At 33.9% G+C, this 21,682-nt stretch overlaps 1 protein-coding gene across 7 annotated transcripts in view; it reads left to right on the top strand.

The window, feature by feature from the left end:
* Window positions 1-21,682, top strand: part of EPHA5 (EPH receptor A5) — a 356,553-nt gene that overhangs the window by 216,354 nt on the left and 118,517 nt on the right. Inside the window, exon 7 of one of the 7 annotated variants that reach the window (XR_007125335.1) lies at window positions 1,059-1,421. The exons of the other annotated variants lie outside the window; for them this stretch is intronic. The gene's annotated coding sequence lies outside the window, so the exon portion shown is untranslated. Of the gene's footprint in view, window positions 1-1,058; window positions 1,422-21,682 lie in introns of those variants that run through there. 7 annotated transcript variants of the gene reach the window in all.

Raw genomic sequence — 21,682 nt, 5'->3', positions numbered from 1 at the left:
ATTCCTTTCAATTTAAACACAAACATTACTCACTCATTTTAGTTTTTTTGCTTGCATTCAGGGAAAATGACACTATTGGTTTGAGAGTGTAGACATTAAAACTTTACTGTCTGTTTTTCAATTTATGAATTCCCACAGCCATGGAATATTTATTATTTATTTTGTTGTATTTTGTGTTTCAGCTGAGCCAGCTAATATACTTTGCTTTAAACAATGATCTGTCTCTGTCACAAGCTTACTTAAAATAGCTATTCTCCTTCCAACTGTTTCAGTGTGTGTGTGTGTGTGTAAATTGATGAAAAATACTATGCAATAAGTTTTCATAAGTTGGCATTAATTTTTTATATAAATAACATTTTTATATACTTCAGGAATAAGCATATTAATCTATTTGATATTTATTGTAGAACTTAAATATCTCATGTAGAAAGAAGTATTTATTAATCTTTCTTGGATTAAAGAATTGTACAGAAATAGATTATAAATTTTAACTCCTGCTACACTAAGTAGCAATCATGAACTGGTTAAAAAAAAAATCTCACCTGAAAAATATATTGATATTTTCAACACCATTTTGAATAAATGTTAGAGGTACATGAAACTTTCAATGGATTTTTTATTTTTTTATTTTATTTTATTTTATTTTGGATTTTTTATTTTTAAATCTCTCTAGTTCATTATCCTAAAGATTCTAAAAGATTCACTGGATAGATTTCCCCTACTCACCTATTCAAATATCTTCACCCATAAAACTATTTTAAAGAAATGGATATGAGTTTTAACTTTCAAACTTATACGATTTTGTGATATTTAATTAGCTTGATTATGGTGATTGTATCTATGTATATTAAAACATCATTGTTGTGCACTTTTAATATGTACAACTTTTATCTGTCAATCATACTTGATTCAAGCTGGAAAATTTTATTAAATTAAAAAAATAATACAACTTTGTTGGAAACTTATAGGAGAAAAAGATAATAATTAAACTGAAGGGGAAAATAAAGCTCCTCCCAGCAGCAGTTTTCTGAGTATTTTGTACCTGTTTCCTCCTGCAAGTTTTCAGACTCCTCCCATTCCTGGTCACATTCATCTTTTCTCTTAATTGGAGACACAGAGCCATCATTCATGAACATCTGAAATAGCTTATTCATATGCACCTGACCACAATATCAGGCCTTCTATGATTGTGCTAGAAGTGCTAGATTTTTCTCAGTGGGGAGAAAAATCCAATGTTAAAAGCTCTTGACTATAGTTATGAAAAGTTGCCAAAAGTGCTTTTGATAAAATAATTTTACCGTGCTCAGAAATACATTTGATTTGATTCTTGTTCTATATTGTTGTTTAGTTGTTTCTTTGCTATAAATTCAGTTATTAAAAAAGTGTCATTCTATCCTTTGAATGTCATATTTGGTGCCAGAATTATGCTTCTTAAATTTATATATTTTTGTGTAACTTTGAAATAATACACCTTGAATCTACTATAATTAATAGCTAACAAAAATGAAAGTGTTTATTTTGATGGCTATTTGGGATTGTAAACTGTGATTAAAATGCAGTAGAATGGTACTGTTAGAATTTTGTCCAAATTATTTTATTTTATAGAAAAAAAATATATGATGGGCCTTCTGCGTGGTTCAGTCAGATAAGCACATGCCTTTGGCTCAGGCCAGGATCCCAGGGTTCTGGGATGGGCCCCTCATCAGAGTTCCAGGATCCAGACCTTTATAGGGCTTCCTGCTCAGCGGGGAGCCTTCTTCACCTGCTCCAGCTCTCTCCCTCAAATAAATAGATAAAATCTTAAAAAAAAAAATGATTTGAAGATACTTAGGAAAATGCTTTAAGAACAAATATGGTTTTCCTTTTTGTTCTTCAATTATTCTTTAAATTTTTTAAAGTTACTATTGAGTAGTCAATGCATGTGATACAAAATATCTCATAGAAAGAAGCTACTTATACAAAATGACTGAAGCCACCTGTACTGTTAGCCCAGCCTCATCATGGGAGGATGGGCACTTCTGAACAGCCTCTGGGGTGTTTAGTAAGTCTTTGAAGTATCATTAGAGGTCTACAGTAGGAATAAGGTTTCACTGTTCATGCTTCAGGCATTAGTGAAAAAGGGGAAAGATATTTTTCCTCATGTATGAATACACTTTTAAGATTGTATGAAGTTATACTTAAGGAGGCAAAGCACTACTTGTGTTTCAATTTTAGGTCAGAGAACAGACAAGGAAAAAAGTAACTTAGAATTTGTACTGAAGGATTCTTTGTCACAACTATTTTGAATTTCTTAAGGAGTTTTATATTCTTTTCTGAGGTTAGAAAGTGATAAATTAATTGTCTGGGAAATTAAATGGAGAAATCAATACATAGGTGACTTCATTCTGTTGAGGAAAGTATATTGACTTGTTAGTATATCACTGTCAATTTTTTTTTAAGATTTTATTTCTTTATTTCACAGACAGAGATCACAAGCAGGCAGGGAGGCAGCCAGAGAGAGAGAGAGGAGGAAGCCGGCTCCCTGCGGAGCAGAGACCCCGATGCAGGGCTCGATCCCAGGACTCTGGGATTATGACCTGAGCCGAAGGCAGAGGCTTTAACCCACTGAGCCACCCAGGCGCCCCTATCACTGTCAATTTTTAATTCAAACACTGGACCCATATTTTAATCATTACCTCCAAATTTAATAATTTCATATGATTCATAATTGAAGGAGAAAAGTTGTTATTTCTAATATTTCACATGATCATACATGTTCCATTCTACTTTGAATGTGCAAGTAATACAAATGACATCTAGATTTTTTTCATTGTTCTATATATCTGTCCCTCCATGTAATGGTTACAATGGCTTTGCTTATGGAATACTGGCTTATGGATCAAGGTCCACCGAATATTAAAATGTAGAGTAATAGTGCTCTGTGTTTCATTTTCAATTGTAGTAATTTGTAATGGTGAACCAATTCAAAAAAGCAAAAGTATATAAATGAATTAATGTACTTAAAAATAAGCTGAAATATATAGAAACATTTCCTCTCATTAGTTTAAATTCTCTTTCACTTCCAGAAAAAGATGTTAAAAATTCTATAGTTAAATTGATTCCCATTCTTTCTCCTTCAACTTCTTCCTAGAAGAAACCATGACCCTCAAGTGTGTGTGTACTGTTTGTATGTGTGTTTCATACTTTTGCTGCAAATATAATCATCAATGAAAAAAATACCTACTTTAAAATTTAAATACATGACATTTTTCTTTTACAGAGTTAATTTTTTAGAGCAATTTCATGTTGACAGCAAAATTGAGAAGAAGGTACAAAGATTCCCATGTATCCTCTACCCCCACACATGCACAACCTCTCCCATCATCAACATCACTTTCCAGAGTGCTACTTTTGTTGCAACTGACAAACCTACAGTAACACATCATAATCACCCAAAACCTATAGCTTATGTTAGGGTTCATGCTTGATGTTGTACATTCTAACATCTTGCTTTTTTTTTTTTTAAAGATTTATTTTCTTTATTTGGGTGGGGCAAAGAGAGAGGGAGACAGAATCTCAAATAGACTCCCTGCTGAGTGAGCAAGGAGCCAGATGCAAGGCTCCATTTCATAAACCTGAGATTATGACCTGAGCCAAAATCAAGAGTCCGATGGTTAACTGACTGAGTCACCTAGGCACCCATTAACACCTTGCTTTTATTATGCTTTTAAAACTTATCTATGTTGACACCTGTGTTAGTTTGCTAGGATTGACCTAACAAAGTACCACAAATTCAATGACTTTAACAACAGAAATTTATTGTCTCCCATTTCTGAAGGCTAGAATTCCAAAATCAAGGTGTTGCTAAGGACCATGTTCTCTCTGAGGGTAGTAGGGAAGGATCTGTTCTAGGCCTCTTTCCTGGCTTCTGATAGTTTCTCAGGTTAGAGCATTATAACCCCAGTCTTTACAAGGTAATCTCACCCTCTTTATGTACTTCTAATAACGTTACTGTAATATAAATGTGCTCATATATACATAGCTATTTCCCCAGACTCTCTATTGCACTTCATTTATTCATAGTAATTATAATGTGATAGGTATAATAACTAGAGTAATCTGTGATGTTTGTCTCTCTCCCTCTTTTTTTTTTTTTTGGTGGTAGTGGGGTTTGTGATTCTTGTCTGCTTTTGCCATAGGTTGACTCTCTCTCTCTCTCTATATATATATATATATATATATTTTTTTTTTTTTAATTTTCATTTCTGTGGATTTACTTCTGATTCTGTGGAATAGACTATTTTCAGTATAAATTCTAGTTTATTTGAAGATTATCTTCTTTTCTTCTCTGGATCTCTTACAATTTTTCTTAACATTTGTGTTTTTTAAAGTTTCCATATGATAAAAGTAATGTTGAGGTTATTTTCATTTATAGTTCTTAAAACACATTATAATTGGTGAGATGAGGATATATGATACTTGCCCGTTTCCTAAATTGGTCATCATTGTTTCTTCAAATCTTGTCTTCTCCTGGTTCTTTCTGCTCTTTTCTTTTGAAACTCAAGTTAGATAAATTCTGATTTTTATCATTATGTCTCCCATGTCTATTCCTTTTTAAGAGGTCATTTTTAAATATTTGTCAGTTTATCTTAATTACTTTGGATCACTCTTCTTCCTTTGTCTGTCTTTTCTTTGCAAGACAAGGATCAATTTATTCAAGGAATACCAGAAATTCACAATAACTTTTTAGTTCACTTTGTGTCCAATCTTTTCCTTTTCACAAGTCAATGGGATTGTCTGTAGCAAAGAATTCAGCCTTTTCAACTGTGTGGGCAAAAATGAGTCATGAATGTACATTTTCTTAAAGATTTTATTTATTTGAGATAGAGAGCATGAGCAAAGGGAGGGCAGAGGGTGAAGCAGACTCCCCGCCGAGTAGGGAGCCTGTCACTGGGCTTGATCCCAGGACCCTGGAATCATGACCTGAGCTGAGGGCAGACACTTCACCTACTGAGCCACCCAGGTGCCCCATGGATGTACACTTTTGATTTAAGTTTGTCTAAGGAAAAATAACATTTAGCAAGATTTAGCAGTCTTCTAGATTTTATCAACTTCTGGCTTGAAGAAAAAACAATTAAATTGTGTCTCTCTCAAGTCCATCTTACAGAATTAGAATATATTCGTATATAGTCTATCTATTGATCTATCTATCATAGGTACTTCCTCCAAAACCCCTCTTTTCAGAATAACAACTGAGACGAAAGGAGCCATAAATTCGTTTGACATCAACCATAATAGTGGCTGCATTACATTGAATGTCATAGTGTTTATTTATTTACAGAAGTGTTTGGAATATCTAAGGATCATGGTCTCTGCCCAACCACAAATATATGAGTGGAGACAACTGTTACCTCTTAATGCATTTATTACTCCCTGACACACAATATGAATGCATTGTTTCCATGGAAATAAAGTAAGCTTTTATAAATGCAGGCTTGATGATATTACTCTTTATTGTAACTATTAAATATTCCCAGTTGGTTTTAGATAAATAAATCAAATATCCCCACTTGGTTAGATAGGAGTTAGATAGGAGTATTCAAACTCCTCAGTATAGTTTATTGGTTCTATGTCATTTGTCCCTGTTACCTCACTAGCCTCAAGTCTCATTCTCATTTCATAATTAGTGTTGCAGCCATACTGAAACATCATATACTCTCTTTCTCTCTCTCACACATACACACACACACACACACACATATAATGTTCTTTGGGCCATAAGAGATTCTTTAAACTCTTTTAAATAGCTTATGTCTAGACATTATTCATATCTTGATTTATAAATCATTTTCTTTGGGGAAACTTGCCTGATTCTCCAAATCTGGAAGAGGTGTTCAATGCATGTGTTTCCATGGTTCACTATCTTACAAACCACTGTAGTTACTTCCCACAGTGCTCATTATAATAACATTTTTTACTTGTCTGTATCCCTCTCTAGTATCTAAGTTCTGTGAGGTAATGACTGAGTCTTCTTTTTATGCTGTAGTGTCCTAATACTCATCAAAGTTCCTACCAAAAAAACACGTATTTATTAAATAAGCAAATGAATGAATGACAGAATAAATAACTTCTCTAAATTATTATTGTAAATAATTTCAAGTATTGCAAATAGGCCTTTTTTGGGCCTTACACTAGTAGATACCATATAAAGAAATTTGTACTACTATAATAAAACTGACAATAGTAAATATATTTAGAAGCCAATTAACAAACAACAAATACAATTTAAATAAGCAAGCATCTTTATTCATCAAAAGCCTTGTAAGTCATGTTGGGCCTTTGTTATCTTATTAAAAATATCATGAGTATGTTAGACAGAGGGTTGACATGATCTGAATTTAGCCTTACAGAGATCAATTTGACAGCTTTATAGCTATTGGCTATGTGGCTAGTGTGGATAAAGGGACACCAGTTGAGGCATTATTGCAGGATCCAGGAGTGATGGTATTGGTCTACCTAAAAATGGTAACAAAGACGGCAGGATGTTTTTTGAATGTTAAATTTCAGAATGGACTCAAGTATTTAATAGGCATTTCAAGCATTTCCATTACTTGAACTACTAGAAGAGTTAAAGAAAGAAATTGCTAGTCTTGCTATTTGCCGCTGTACTTCTATATCGATTTGAAGTAGTGGATTTGAAGCACAGCCATGTGAACTAAGATTAATATTTTTGTACAAGAACATTAATTCTTTTGTTAGTTTGAATGATGAATGTAGTGAGTGTTCTCTAGCAAGGAGAAGGTCACTGAGTATATGAATGGCCCACTGATCTACAGGGGGAAAAAATTCTAAAATTTTAGATGGCACAACTCACTTCTTTCATTCATTCACGTTAAGGCTGGAGTACACATATTCTATGTAGTGTGGTGAAATGAAACTGCTTGTAATAAAAAATGATGAACTTCTTCTTCCCATATATTAATGTTTCGGTTTTATGGCTAATTCTTTATGGAATAGCTGAAATTTTGGTCTGCAAAGCAGCAGTTTCAGATGTAGTTAGCTCTCTTGATGATAAATCTCCTTGAGAATGTTCACAATCTTGTCGGCATCTTCATTACCCAGGAAGGTGTGTGATCAGTTAAATATGCTCATACAGCAGAAATATTTGAAAGTCCTTGATATTCATCATTTGTGGATTTTTTTTTAAGATTATTTGCCTATTCATGCATTTGAGAGAGAGAGAACATAAGTGGAGGGAGAGAGAGGGGCAAGCAGACTCTCTGCTGAGCACAGAGAACAAAACAGGGCTGGAGGGCGCCTGGGTGGCTCAGTGGGTTAAGCCGCTGCCTTCGGCTCAGGTCATGATCTCAGGGTCCTGGGATCGAGCCCCGCATCGGGCTCTCTGCTCAGCAGGGAGCCTGCTTCCTCCTCTCTCTCTACCTGCCTCTCTGCCTACTTGTGATCTTTCTCTGTCAAATAAATAAATAAATAAAATCTTTAAAAAAAAAAAAACAGGGCTGGATCCCAGAACCCTGAGATCATGACCTGAGCTGACATCAAGAGTCAGATACTCAACCGACTTAGCCCCCCAGGTGCCCCTCACTATTTGTTTTAAACTAACTTCTATCCATGTTATCAACACTCCTCCACAATTATAGTTAAATGGATTAAATATTGTTTGATGTCTTAAAACACTAATGTATTTGTCCATTCAATTATAATAAGGACACATATTGCATTAAAAGGAGAAATGCTCAGCTATTCTGAATAATTTGTATGAAAATTAAAGTGTACATATACCACAATTTAAGTCATCAATCAAAACACTAAAAAGGATTTCAATAAAAGATTGATTTAAAGTTACCACAGTCTTTGCTTATTGATACTGTATAAAAATATGTACCCCAGACCTGGCAAAGAAAGTAAGAAACATTTGCAAAGTAGAAAGAGAATCCAAAAAAAAAAAAAGTATTTTATTTATTGGAAGTACGGATTAATGATAAAACAGCAAAATTGAGAGCTGGATGCAAATTTTCTTTTCTTTCTTTCTTTCTTTTTTTTTTTTTAAGATTTTATTTATGTATTTGACAGAGATCACAAGTAGGCAGAAAAGTGGGCAGAGAGAGAGGAGGAAGCAGGCTCCCTCTGAGCAGAGAGCCCAATGCGGGGCTTGATCCCAGGACTCTGGGATCATGACCTGAGCCGAAGGCAGAGGCTTTAACCCGCTGAGCCACCCAGGCGCCCCAAGGATGCAAATTTTCTAAAACCCATCCCTACTTCTTTACCTGCTTTTCTGAATTAGCTCACAAATAAAATATGTTCAATGGCTATTCCCTACAAAAATTGAACATAAAGGCCTATTTTTTATACTTTCTGATGGGCTAAATAAATTTCTAAGGATAGAAGAATTTTGAGATTTGGGGAAAAAAATGCAAATACTCCTAAAAGCAACCAACCCAAATGTATCAGTAATTGGAGTTGTTTTCTTTTTAAATAAGTAGTGATGAGGTGGCCAAGGAAGTCTATGGTAGAGCTACCAAGAGAGAAGATAAATATCGGCAATAGCAGCAAGAAAAACAAAGCAAATAAAATGTATGTTTGGACCAGAATGAAAAAGTGAATATACTGGTTGTACACCATCCATTTCATCTAAATTCATGACAATGAAACTGGTAAATATATTATTTCTAGACCTGTAATAAAAACAATCAGAAAACAAACAAAACACAATGACCACCATCACAACAAAACCACAACGGCTTCGAATGATAACCATGCAGAATTGCATATCACTTCAACTGTCTAAATCTAATTTTTCTTTTTTGGAAAAACAAGACCATATATATCATAGCTATTAAAAAGATCATGTCTATAAATCTTCAATCTGTGTTGTGTGCATAGTAAGTATTCAATAGAGTTTGATTTCTTCTTTTCTACTGAAATTTTATGAAGACTAAATAAGATTATTCAAATAGAAGTGCCTAGTATCTACAGTAATAATAATAAGTAATAAGTAATTGGGCATTTCGGTGTAAGAGGCACTGGCTAGATTATATAAATATGGTATCTTTGATCTTTGTAACAACTTAAAAATAGGTACCAAATTGATTTTATAGAAATGAAAAGAGGTTAAGAAGAGGTAAGTAGCTTGTTCCAAATTACTCAGCTAGAAAGTGGTGGATCTGGAATTTAAGTTTGTTTGGTACTATTTTAAAGCTGAAACTGTTTCCATTACATACACAGCTTCATTAATTGGTGGCCACATGAGTAAGTTATTATTACATATACAAGTCAGGGGGGTATAGCTCAGTGATAGAGCATTTGACTGCATATACAAGTCAACCATGGAAAGACTTTCAACTAAAAGTCAAAAACCAGTTACTAAGAGATGTTTATTGTTCTTGTACAATTCAAACCTATAGACAACCTGCACATAATAGGTGTGTACCCTTCACTTCCTTCCCTATACACACACACACACACCCCAGAAGTCTAGAAACATAGTGTTTTTAAAGGGAAATTAGCTATTAAACTTTTGTTTCTACTGGAATTCCACCTTACTATTGTCAGTATTGCCATGCTAGGGCTGAGACCCAGAAAATGCTCCCCTCTCCTTCAATGGATTTCCATCAGACTCCATCAACTGAAGGCAATAAAGCGAGGTTGGGAGGCATTGGAGGGAAGAGTTATCTTTCTCATTTGTTTGCTGTACCAAGCATTGCTTCCCTAGTCATTATTGTCTCCACAATAGCAGTTGTTTCCAACCTCCAACTTCTGTAGGCATTCCCGAATCCAATCTCATCACACTCCATCAGAGCTACTCTCCAAGCCTCTGACATACCAGCAGCAACCAAGTTCCTGGTTCTGATATCCCCCAATTTTCCCTTTCTTTGATGTAGGGATGACAGCTCCTTATGTAGTTCTTGTCCCTGAGTTACCTCAATATTCCCTTTTTTAATCTAACTTAATATGCCTACACCAGTGTAAACAACTTCCTAAATTAAATTCCCTCTGTTGAAATATCTAGTATGCTTTTTTTTTTCTATTTTTCTAATTGAACCCCAATGAATTCAATTATAGTAATTTTGTGCAGAGAAAATTCATTTAGAGTTTAGGAAAACTTGGTCAGCTTTATGTAATTCAGATAGCAAGATTTATATATGGATACCCTTAAAAAAAAAAAAAAAAGCTAATGAAATGCAGATACCACTGCGAAGTAGAGCGTCTCAGTCTAGACGAGTTGAAAATAACTAGGGCAAACCCCAGGACACTACAGCAGGACCTTCTCATCCACTACACCTGACATTTCTGATTTGCTCTTCTAAAAAGCAAGTTGCTGAGGTATTTGAGGTTTCTAGCATTGTTCTTTGAAAAGAACTGTTGGAAAATATAGTTTGTTCAAATAGGAACTTGAAAGGGTTTCTAACTTCTGAAGTTCACTGTATAAATGTCCATGATCTGGTGAACTCAGTAGAGATCTGAGACTTGTGAGTTGTCATCCCCAGTGTTAGGCAGTGACTGTGTGACTACAGACAAGTCACTTACCCTCCTCTGCCTCGCAGCTCTTCTCACTTTACAGGGAATTGCCAAATAACAATGATTTTTCAGATGACACAATGTAGCTACAAAATTTCTTGCTGCTATTGCTAAAAAAAATATGGTTGTGGTAGGCATATTTAATTTTATTCTGCTCTATTATTTCTAGAACTCAGGTTTAAAAAAATTGTATTTATATGGAGTACAGAAAACTATTATCATTTGAATGTATGCGTATGTATGAATATCTATATATTCATAGGCTGAGTTCCTACACACACACACACACACACACACACACTGTGTACACAAGTCACTCAATTAAAGATCTGTAGAGTCAAGATAGCATAGAGGTTAAGAGTAAATCTCTATAGTCAGACTACATGCACACAAGTGGAATGACAAAGGACATTTTACTTAGGAATTTTTACTTCATCTATGGGATAATAGTATCTAATTCAGGTGGTTTTATGAAACACTAAATTAAGTGATCCATGTAAAATGCCTAGTAGTCCTGGCACAAAGCGAAAGTTCTACATCTGTTTGAATAAAAAGATCATACATCTTTTACAACAAAGATATAGTCAAGTTCAATCAAGTTGGCTAGCTGGCAGTTTTCCTTGATAATTACTCTACTTAGCCTGGATCATATTTTTGAATTGAGAAAGATTTTCACTCTTCAACTTGATGTTTCCAAATCTTCCAGACTTCTTTCTTTTTTTCTCAACATTTTTTGCAGACCCTTCCAAGTCAGTATTTTCATGTAACCTACTTTGTTCTGTTTAGCAGTTGTAGTGTTTTCCGTAGGATGGATATACAGTGACTCCTCTATGTCATCCAGATTGCACGTTTCCTCCTTCAACCTCCATTTCTTCCTTCTTTCCTTTCTCTCTCTCCCTTTCTTTATTGTTTCCCACTTATCTCTTTATTTTTCCCTCTTACTAGAGTAAGCATTAATTTATGTTTATCTAGTGGTAAAGATAAATTTATCTAGATATGTGCATTTTAAACTTAAATATTATAAACTTACTTTTCAAAAAAGCTTGTAGGGATATCTGGGTGGCTCAGTTCTTTCAGCATCTGCCTTAGGCTCAGGTCATGATCTCAGGGTCCTGGCATCCAGAGGGCACTAGGCTCCCTGCTGAGCAGGGAGCTTGCTCCTCCTTCTGTTTGCCCCTCCCCTTGCTTGTGCTCTCTCTCTGACAAATAAATAAATAAAATCTTTACAAACAAAATGAAACAAAAAAGCTTATGATTTTACAAATGAACTATGGAAGTATTGGCTTTCTCACACCCTTAATAATATAAGATGATTTTATTTTTTTTTAAGATTTTATTTATTTATTTGATAGACAGAGATCACAAGTAGGCAGAGAGGCAGGCAGAGAGAGAGAGGAAGCAGGCTTCCCACTGAGCAGAGAGCCCGATGTGGGGCTCAATCCCAGGACCCTGGGATCATGACCTGAGCTGAAGGCAGAGGCTTTAACCCACTGAGCCACCCAGGCGCCCCAATATAAGATGATTTTAGATTATTTTTAATTTTGCCAACTGGATGAGTGCTGCTTATGTCTATGTGAAGCAAAACACTTTTTTCCTGTTTATTGGTCATTTGCATTTTTAAATTAATTACTCCACATTATTCATTTTTATAGTGGAGTATTAGAATGTGCTAATGGTATAAATAATGTGGTAACTTGAAATTATCAGAAAATCAATAAGCCAGTATATTGACAAGCATTATTGACTTCAAAATTGTTAAGTTTTTGTATATGGTACAGTGAATATACTTTTGATACTTTAATTGTGGAGAAATAATTTTAGAAGCAATAAGTAACTCACAGTGAAATGACATTTGGATGAACAATTAATAAAGGTCTGGGCAGATGATAGACAACAGCCTCAGCCCTACTTGCTTCTATTGTACTTTATAAGTTGCCACACAAGGCAACCATCAGATTCCTTTCATCTTTCTCTCCTCACTACCACCCCAAACACACCACAGTGAGATGGGCCACCAGAAATGGTTCTTGAGACCAGGCTTTCCGTCTTTTATCTTTCCTCTCTCTCCTCCCAGAATTGAGAGCCCTCCTCATGGTGGTACTCCTCCCTCCCCCAAAGACACTTCTTGATTTACACATGCCTAGGTGAGTAATAAGCTTTTGAATTGTGATTTTCAGATTTGGTGTGATGTCTTTTGACATTCCATAGCTTTAAAAGGGGCTGGGGATCTATGGACATGGTAGTTGAAGGTCTGACCTTAACATTAATGTGTCTCAAAAAAAGCTGCTGGAAATATGTATTGAATAACAACAGAAAGAGCTCATTTAATTGAAGTATGTTTTTATATTATAAACTAATAGATAATAAATTAATATTTCTTCTGACAGAAATAGAGAATTCTACTCTGTGTTTGTTTTTCTTTGCAAAGATTTAAGAAAAATATTAGTAAATATTATAAAAACAATAGATTCATATATTTTCCATAATCTTATTTTTTTGGCATCATTATTATGACAATTTTATAGACATAGTACTAAAGTTCAATAAAGTCTCAGACTTCTCTCTAGAATCTCCTCTTTTTTTTTTCTTCACAATGTTCCCCACTTAGTGTATCATTTATATATCATAAAGACTTTTTATTGAATTAATCATCCAGAGAAAACCTGTATTCAGATTGTTTGATAACATCTATGTAGAACTTTCTTCGTAATATTCATATTGACTGTGTATAAGCACTATATGATGTTAATGGTAACATTTCTGAAGTTCAAAATAATTACTTTCAAAGAATAATTTAAAGAATTTTGGGGAGACAAAGGACTCTTTTTACCTATTTATCTTTTTTTTTTTTTTTTTAGAGAGAGAGAGAATGAGAACACGAGTTTGGGAAAAGAGAGGGACATGCAGACTCTTTGTTGAGCAGAGAGCCTGATGCAGGGCTCCATCCCAGGACCCTGGGATCATGACCTGAGCTGAAGGCAGATGCTGAAATGACTGAGCCACCCAGGCACCCCTAATTGTTTTTCTTTAAGCTCTATTTTATATAGATAAATATTACAGTAATAGTCACAAAGACTTGATGTCAGAACATCTTGTGAAATTACTGGCAAGTTTTTCTGAAGAGAGAGATTATTTTTTGATAACTAGGAAATAAGTAGCTATTGCAACCCATCAGCATTACAAAACAATAAATGAAATAAAACACTATATTACTATAGCTACAAACATGACAGAAACTCTCATAATGTAAGCATATTTTCTATTTTTTAAAAACATTAGGGTATTTATTTTACCTAGATCAATTAAATATTGTTCATCCTGATCATTTTGCTTTCCTTTTGGTAAATGCGAACATAAGAGAAAGTGGTCTAACAAAGACATATTGCATACAGATTGAACTATGCGACTGGAATTATTAAAACAAATCAAGATAGTTTTGAAAAGATCATGAATAATCAGTTCCCATTGCTACGAAGACAAGCAAAAATACCCTGTTACGTGCCTTATGGTTACCTAATAATTGATTCATATACATTTTCTTCCTAACTCAAATGTATTTATTTCATTTAATGTCAGCATCTTATAATTCTGCTCAGATTTAGGAAGGAGTCTTCAACGAACCCTTGTAAATAAGAATTGTTAGAGTATCTCAAATTTTAAGGAGTGATTGATCCTAATACTTGGTGTCCCAAAATGGGGGAGGGGGAGAGAAGAAAAACTTTTGTATGTTGACCAAAGATTGTGTGTGTACCATTTATCTTAGGATTTAGAAACAAAATGGGCATTGACTAATCTAACTCATATGATAAACCTAAGCAATGTTACAATGTTAAATGTAGGATTTCTTTAAGAAATGTAAAACAACTTATACATATCTGAATGTACCTAAGTATTCCAAATTTTCTTGCCTCTTATAGACGCAACCTGTGTATTATAGTATGGTGGTATCAGTGGTTAATTATGTGGACTCTTATTCCAGATTCTCTGGGTTTGATCAACTCCAACACCATTTTTAACCTCTGCCTGCCTCTGTATTCCCATGTGTAAAATGGGCATTATACTGGTACCTACTTCATAGGGTACTTTTAGATTTACAACAGTCATTTTATGTGAGGGTTTAATATATTTTAGTGAATTCAGAATAGAGTTATATAAGCTGTGTATGAGTGTTGGCCATTTTAGCTCTTTATAATGTAAATTATCTCAACCAATCTTTTTTATCTGCCTCCTCCTACTCAGAGTTCTGAGTCTTTACTTCTCTTTCATAATTACACATTATTATAATCTCTTGTGTATACAGCTTACTTTTAATTTTCTTTTTATTCTTTACATATTTGGAGATAATATTCATGCTTCTTTTTCTTTTCCTTTTTCTCACCTAAAACCACTAGCCATCTTGTAAATAACTCTAAAAATTAATTTCAGTTCCCAACCTCTTTGATATCTCTGCAGAAATTGTCTCTACCATTGACCTCTAGACTTTTGAAATCAGAATCTAGATGGCTGGCAAGAAATGCATCCAATAGGGTAGTGAAATAAGGTGTGATACCAGAAGCGCAGGGTCAAGGTCTTTGTATGCCCGGCTAAGAGGCTTGAAGGCAACATTGTAGCATTTAGTGGCAGTTTAAAATGACCAGCAAGATTGCATGGCCTTGAACTTTGGTGGCATTTTAATAAATATGTGGAAAAATTAAAAAAAAAAAAACTTGTTAGAAATGACTTGGTGGATATTTGTGACTATTTAATTTGTGACTAATTAATTTGTGATCAATTTAATATTTGGATATCCTTGACGTTTTCAACTGGGTAGTGTTTATTTTTTATAACGTAAATGAGGCATACTGGGGGTATAGTTGTAGGGTTTGAGTTTGAGCAGTTATAATATTGTAATTCCCTTAGAGAAAGAAGACAACTTATTTAAGAAAAGACAAAACAAGTTATCACTACCTTATTATCTTTCCCTTTATTCCTATGAAAAGCAATGACTTCATGGTTTCTTACCATCTCCTATTATCCAGCAATTTCTTTCCTATCCCAGATATCATACACAGGTTGGCAGAGACAACCTCTTACTATGCCACTTTCATGATGGTAGTTTCTTTATAAATGTGTAAATAGACTATATATCTATATTTTATAGAGATATAAGTATATGGTCACATGTGCATATGCTTATGTATTTTCTTGCCTGGAATACATTTTAATCTCAGTCTAATTAACAAAATCCTTAGTACTTTGGATCTAACATAACTATTTAAATTTATTACCCAAATATTTATTAGTTCAAGCACTTCAGAAGACAGTATCTTTAATTTCCATGTAATTTACTCGCTTTTGATATTTTCCATATCTAAGCCTTTGGACATTTTTTTTGGTTAAAATTCCTTTTCTCTCTTATTTTCTACCTATTTATATACTATCATTCAAGTCCCAGTTGAAAGCAATTTCTACCAAGCCATTGTAATCTTACTTTTTTAGGATTTCTATAGATTTTTTATAGATTTCTTCATTGTTATTAAACAATATTGCATTTACCATGCACCATCAACACCAATAGTAGTAGTGTTAGCAAAAGCAATAGCAATCACAAACATGTAGGATTGCTTGCATTGGGAGTTAGGGCATAGAATTGTAGAAGACTGGTCACTGTCTTCAAAACCTAAGAATCTATCTTGAGGCACTGGATTTGCACCAAAATAAAATATTAATAATAATAATAACACCAGCAATAAAAACTATCCTAGTTATAAAATCAGCGATACAGCATTAATCTGGTTTTTAACTCTTACTCCAGTTTTCTTTGCTGCTTTCACCCACAACACATATCCTTTATGCAAACATCACTGAGAGTGATATAACATTTTCTTTGCACTTAGTCATTGTTCTTACATTCCCCTTAGTCCAAATAGTCCCTGCTCTTTTGTCTGATGGAAAAATTCCCATTTTAAGCTTCATTTAAATTCTTTCATAATACTCCTTGACTCCATATGGTCATTCACAGCCTTCTTTCTGTTTCCACAGCCTTCAGCTTACATTTTAGAATACAGATATGGGAGGACATTCAAATGAGATGAAAAAAAAATAGAAATATAGACATATAAGTATGTATATATAAACACGTAGATACATTCAAATTTACGTTAATTTTATATTCATATATATAATTCCAAGGAGTAAATGGGCTTGATTAATTAATTAATGTAACTGATGTGGGGAATTCGCCTTAGAATGGGTTGAAAAGACAAATGTGATACAATAATATGATTCCAATGGAGTATTTTGAGCTAATGGTATGATTATTCTTCATGGCCTCTGATCATTAAATTAACAGTTTATAGATAAATCAATAGCATTTTGAATGTAAGCTTCACGAAAGAAAGAGACTTGCTTATGTTGTTCACTGCTGTTTTTCCAGCAATTAAAATAGTGCCTGGCACATGGTAGCCTCTGAAAGTATTTAATTAAATGGAAGAATGATTCTACTACGGTGTTTAATGAATGGATAAATACTGTTTTCACTTCTGAAACCAGAGGATTTCATTTCTGACACTTTTTTAAAAGGACCCAGTATGAAGTCTTTGAGATTTGATAAGACACAACAAAAAAGAAAAAAGGAAATGGATGCTTAAATTTTAACTCTGTAAATCATGATTTTTTTAATATAGAGATTTTATTATTTTTATATTGCATTTAATATGACATAGAATTCCTTGACTTTTTGAGTTAGGTGAGAAAAATAAAATCCCAATTTCTGCTTTCACTACTTTTTGGCAGAATTTAAGCTGGATTCCAAATTCACTCTAGAATCCAATAAGGAATCCAGTTTCATAATAAGAAGTAACAGAGATGAAATCCCATGAATGAATTTGTAGTTAGCACAATTGGTAATTTTGCTTCCTTATCAGAAATTTTGGTCATTCCTTAATTACAGAATTTTTAAAAAAAAATATTCTCAGTTGGTACTTCTAGTGAAGTGTAATCAATTGTATTTTAATATTTGATAAAAATGAAAAGTCTTTTATTACTATTTATGGATTATCCAAAATTTGATGTATTTTTTGGATGTGGTTTTCTTTTCTTTTTTTTTTTTAAAGACTTTATTTATTTATTTGACAGAGAGAAACACAGCAAGAGAGGGAGATGCAGGTTTCCCACTGAGCAGGACCCCAGTGCTGCCAGGCTTAATCCCAAGACCCTGGGATCATGACCTGAGCCAAAGGCAGATGCTTATCCAGTGAGCCACCCAGGCGCCCCTGGTTGTATTTTTTCTTAATGAAGAAACAAATATCTAATCTTACTGTTTGGTGGTACATACCCTGAGGGCCCTCTTGGAAAGTTTTCCCAGAACTTGTTAAGATGGACGGCCACTAAATACAATAAGAAATAGTTTCTGACTGGTAGAAAGCCAGAGGTTCTTTGTGAGAATTTATAAACCCAGAATGATAGCTCTGTTTGCCTTCTTTACAAGAATATTGTGAGCTAAGTTTCTAGAATAAGTTTGAGAAAAAATGCCTTTGTAATGCATGGATAAAGAGTGAGAGTGAAAATATTGCGGGTTTTTAAAAATATTTTTATCTTGTGCAGATATTCAAAAGAAATGACACTTTTACTGTATTTAGACACACTTACAAAAATTAGCACATCATTCATAAATTCCTGGCAATGAATACTGCAAAAAGAGATTTCTTTCCTCCCCTACCATGTTATTGTGATGGAAATATACAGATCAAAAGCCTGGTACCATTTACTCATGAGAGGATAAAAAGAAAAGAGATGAGTACTAAATTATGGGGAAAAACAACCTTAGGCATTATGTAATTGATCAAAAAGTCATTAAACTCTCCAAGTCCCAGTAGGTGCAAGTTAGTTATGGATAGATAATCTCATGTCTAAATAGCCAAAGTTAGTTATGGTTGTGGTAATTCCTATATTCAGATGATTTCATGCTGATTTGGCTGTTAAAATATGTACATTTAAAAATAGCTACAGTGCTGCTGAATCCAAGAATATTTTACTGAATTTTGTCCATATTTTGAATTGAGAAATACTTAATTTTGTTTCAAATTAGTGAACTTCTGATTCGTATTTAGTGCCGATTCATCTTCGTTTTATCAGACTCTTTGGATTGCCCCATCGATACCTCCATCGTTTTATGTGAGAATGATTCAATAATAAGGCAATAGGACATTGGATTGTCTAAATACAGAAGAGTTTTAGAATAGAAGACAAAGGATATTGATTTAACATGAAAGTCCCTACAAGAAGCTGTATAGCACTTTTGATTAGTTACAATTTTTGGTGTTTGTTTGTAGCACTACATTAGTAGACTTTGATAATAGTTGGTCAGAAAACGGAAACATTTCTCCAAAGTATTACATACTGTATCTGAAAAATACAAATAATTTTGTTAAAATTAATTGTATAGAGCCTCCAAATTTCCCTATTCTATTTCATCAGAACAACTCCGCCTCAAAATGACCTAGCTCCTATAACTATTGGTTGAATTAAGCAGTTTTCATCTAAAACCGCTAATTGTGTCTCACCAAATAGAACTTGTTCTTATATACAGTTATTACATAATTAACTACTGTTATCTTTCTTCACTGAGAGTATTATAGTGTCTACTGTCAGGTGAGGAAATGTTTTAATTCAATTCTAACAACATAATAAATGGTTAGGATCCAAGAGTTGAAAAATCATATTAAAAATTTTTTTTTTTAGATTAGGTAATTTTCACTAATGCAGATATTTAATTAGACTGATGGTCAAGTCACATTACCATGTGTCTGGGCTTTTCTGATCAATTCGAGATGAGCTTTTCTTTTTCCTTCCAGTGCTTCATTTCTATGCTTATAGAATTTTTTTTTTAAGTGTCAGAGAAAATAGCAGACATATTTTGCCCTAGTATTTTAATTTTACACAGAAAAAGGCTCAGTCATTTGCTCCTAATGCTAAGATAGTGCCAGAGCTAGAACGGAAGTTCCCCTTATTCTCCTATCTGAGGATTTTAGCAAACATAAGAACTTGTCAGAGAACAAAGAGTAGAGAATAAAATAGCCTACATCTACATCTAGAAAAATGCTTGGCAATATTTCTAGAATCAGTCAATCTAATTAAATACCCCAGTTCTCTCCTTATGGTCATGAGAGTCAGTACCAAGGTGTGTACTATTTTGATTTTTTTTTTTTTCTACACTCTGAAAACCCTTTGAGGGTGAAAAGGACCATATCAATGCTATTAGGGCTATTATGCCTTCAGGCATACTTCTTCATCTAAATGCTACAAATATTATTCTTGGCCCATGTGTGTGGTCTAATCAATGCCACTGCTGTTTCTCTGTGCTGGGAGACCAATAAGAGTAGATACAAATCGAGTACTGATCTCAACTACCTATGACACAGATCTTAAATTCTCAATGTCTGCAAGTTGGGATTTAATATGTGGTGATAAAGCATCATGAATGTTTATGAATTTGCCCAAGGTGTATATTTAGTTAATAAACAAGTGTTAGTCAGGATTTGGAAATTATAGGTGATTTGCCTTTACTTTTAAGTGGTCCTTGTAAGGTAATATTGGCTGTTAATGGTAAATTCTTTTACCTACATATACCACAATTTGCACACAAAGAAGGCAACGGAGGAAATTATAGGGACCCATATTTTTTGTATTGTCATTCATATATTTCATTTTAATTACTGTATCTTAATAAAGCATTATGTTTGGTTGAAGCATTTTCTAGAAGAAATGGGAAAAATCACAAAAATTATTTCTGAATGGAGCATGCCCTGGTTGGGTACTTCAGGGTCTTACAAAAATTAGGAATCATTTGGTTTCAACATTACAGTTTAATTCAAGGGAGAATTTTCTGCTTATTTCATTAGAATTTTTAAACAGTTGATGGAAGATTGCAGTAATTTCTGTAGTAGGCAATGATGAATGGAAAAGTGATTTGGGGGTGATGCAAAAGAATGTATTTTTAAAATATTTGGTAAGGTTTCAAAGAGAATTAGATGAATTTTCAAGGTGAAAAAAACCTGCATAAATGAATTCAAATAAGATATTAAAGTCCTCTGTTTAAGTAACCCTATGGGAAGTATTTGGAAATGTGTACATAAAATATAATTTGAGAGGTGCATTTAACAGTTCCATAACAGAGATGTGCTTATAAATTTATGGCTTTAAAACATATTATAATGTGGAAAGGCAAAGCCTGTAAAGTGATACAGGTTGAACCCAAAAATTTGGTGAAAATCAGAATATGTATACATGTGGTAGGTTGAATAATGGCTCCCCAAAATGTTTATATCCTAGTTCCTGATATCTCTGAAAATGCTACCTTTCATGCCAGAGGGGGCTTTGTGAATGTGCTTAAATTAAGGATTTTAAGATTGAAAGATTATGCTGTATGATTAGTGTGGGCCCAATATAACAATAAGGGCCCTTATAAAAAGGAAACAATAATTAGAGCTGGAGAAAGATGTGTCTAAGGAGCCAGAGCCTGGAGTGGTGTGCTTGGAAGGTAGAAAAGGGGGCTAGAGCCATAGAATGCCAATAGCTTCAAGAAACTAAAGAAGGCAGGGAATGATTTCCTTCTGAAACCTTGAGAAGGAACGCAGCCCTGTTTGATATCTTTTTTTTTTTTTTAGACTTTTAACATCTTTTTTAAAATTTTTTTTTTTAAAGATTTTATTTATTTATTTGACAGACAAGATCACAAGTAGGCAGAGAGGCAGGCAGAGAGAGAGGAGGAAGCAGGCTCCCCGTGGAGCAGAGAGCCTGATGTGGGGCTTGATTCCAGGACCCTAGGATCATGACCTGAGCTGAAGGCAGAGGCTTTAACCCACTGAGCCACCCAGGCACCCTGACTTTTAACATCTTTGAGAAAAAACATTTGTAGGGTTTTTTTTGCCACTAAGTATATGGTAGTTGTAGCAGTAATAAGAAAGTGATAAAATAGGATATTGTGGCAGGACTGTTTTAAAATGTGTCTGTGTGTCTAGCTCTCCTAATGAATGAAATAAAAAATTATAGGCCTGATAGTTGTCTTTCTCCGATTGACTTATTTCGCTAAGCATGATACCCTCTAGTTCCATCCACATTGTTGCAAATGGCAAAATTTCATTTCTTTTGATGGCTGCATAGTATTCCATTGTGTATATATACCACA

The sequence above is a fragment of the Lutra lutra genome, chromosome 2 (genome assembly GCF_902655055.1).
Source record: "Lutra lutra chromosome 2, mLutLut1.2, whole genome shotgun sequence".
NCBI lineage: Eukaryota > Metazoa > Chordata > Mammalia > Carnivora > Mustelidae > Lutra > Lutra lutra.
This window is presented reverse-complemented; position numbering and strand designations above follow the sequence as displayed.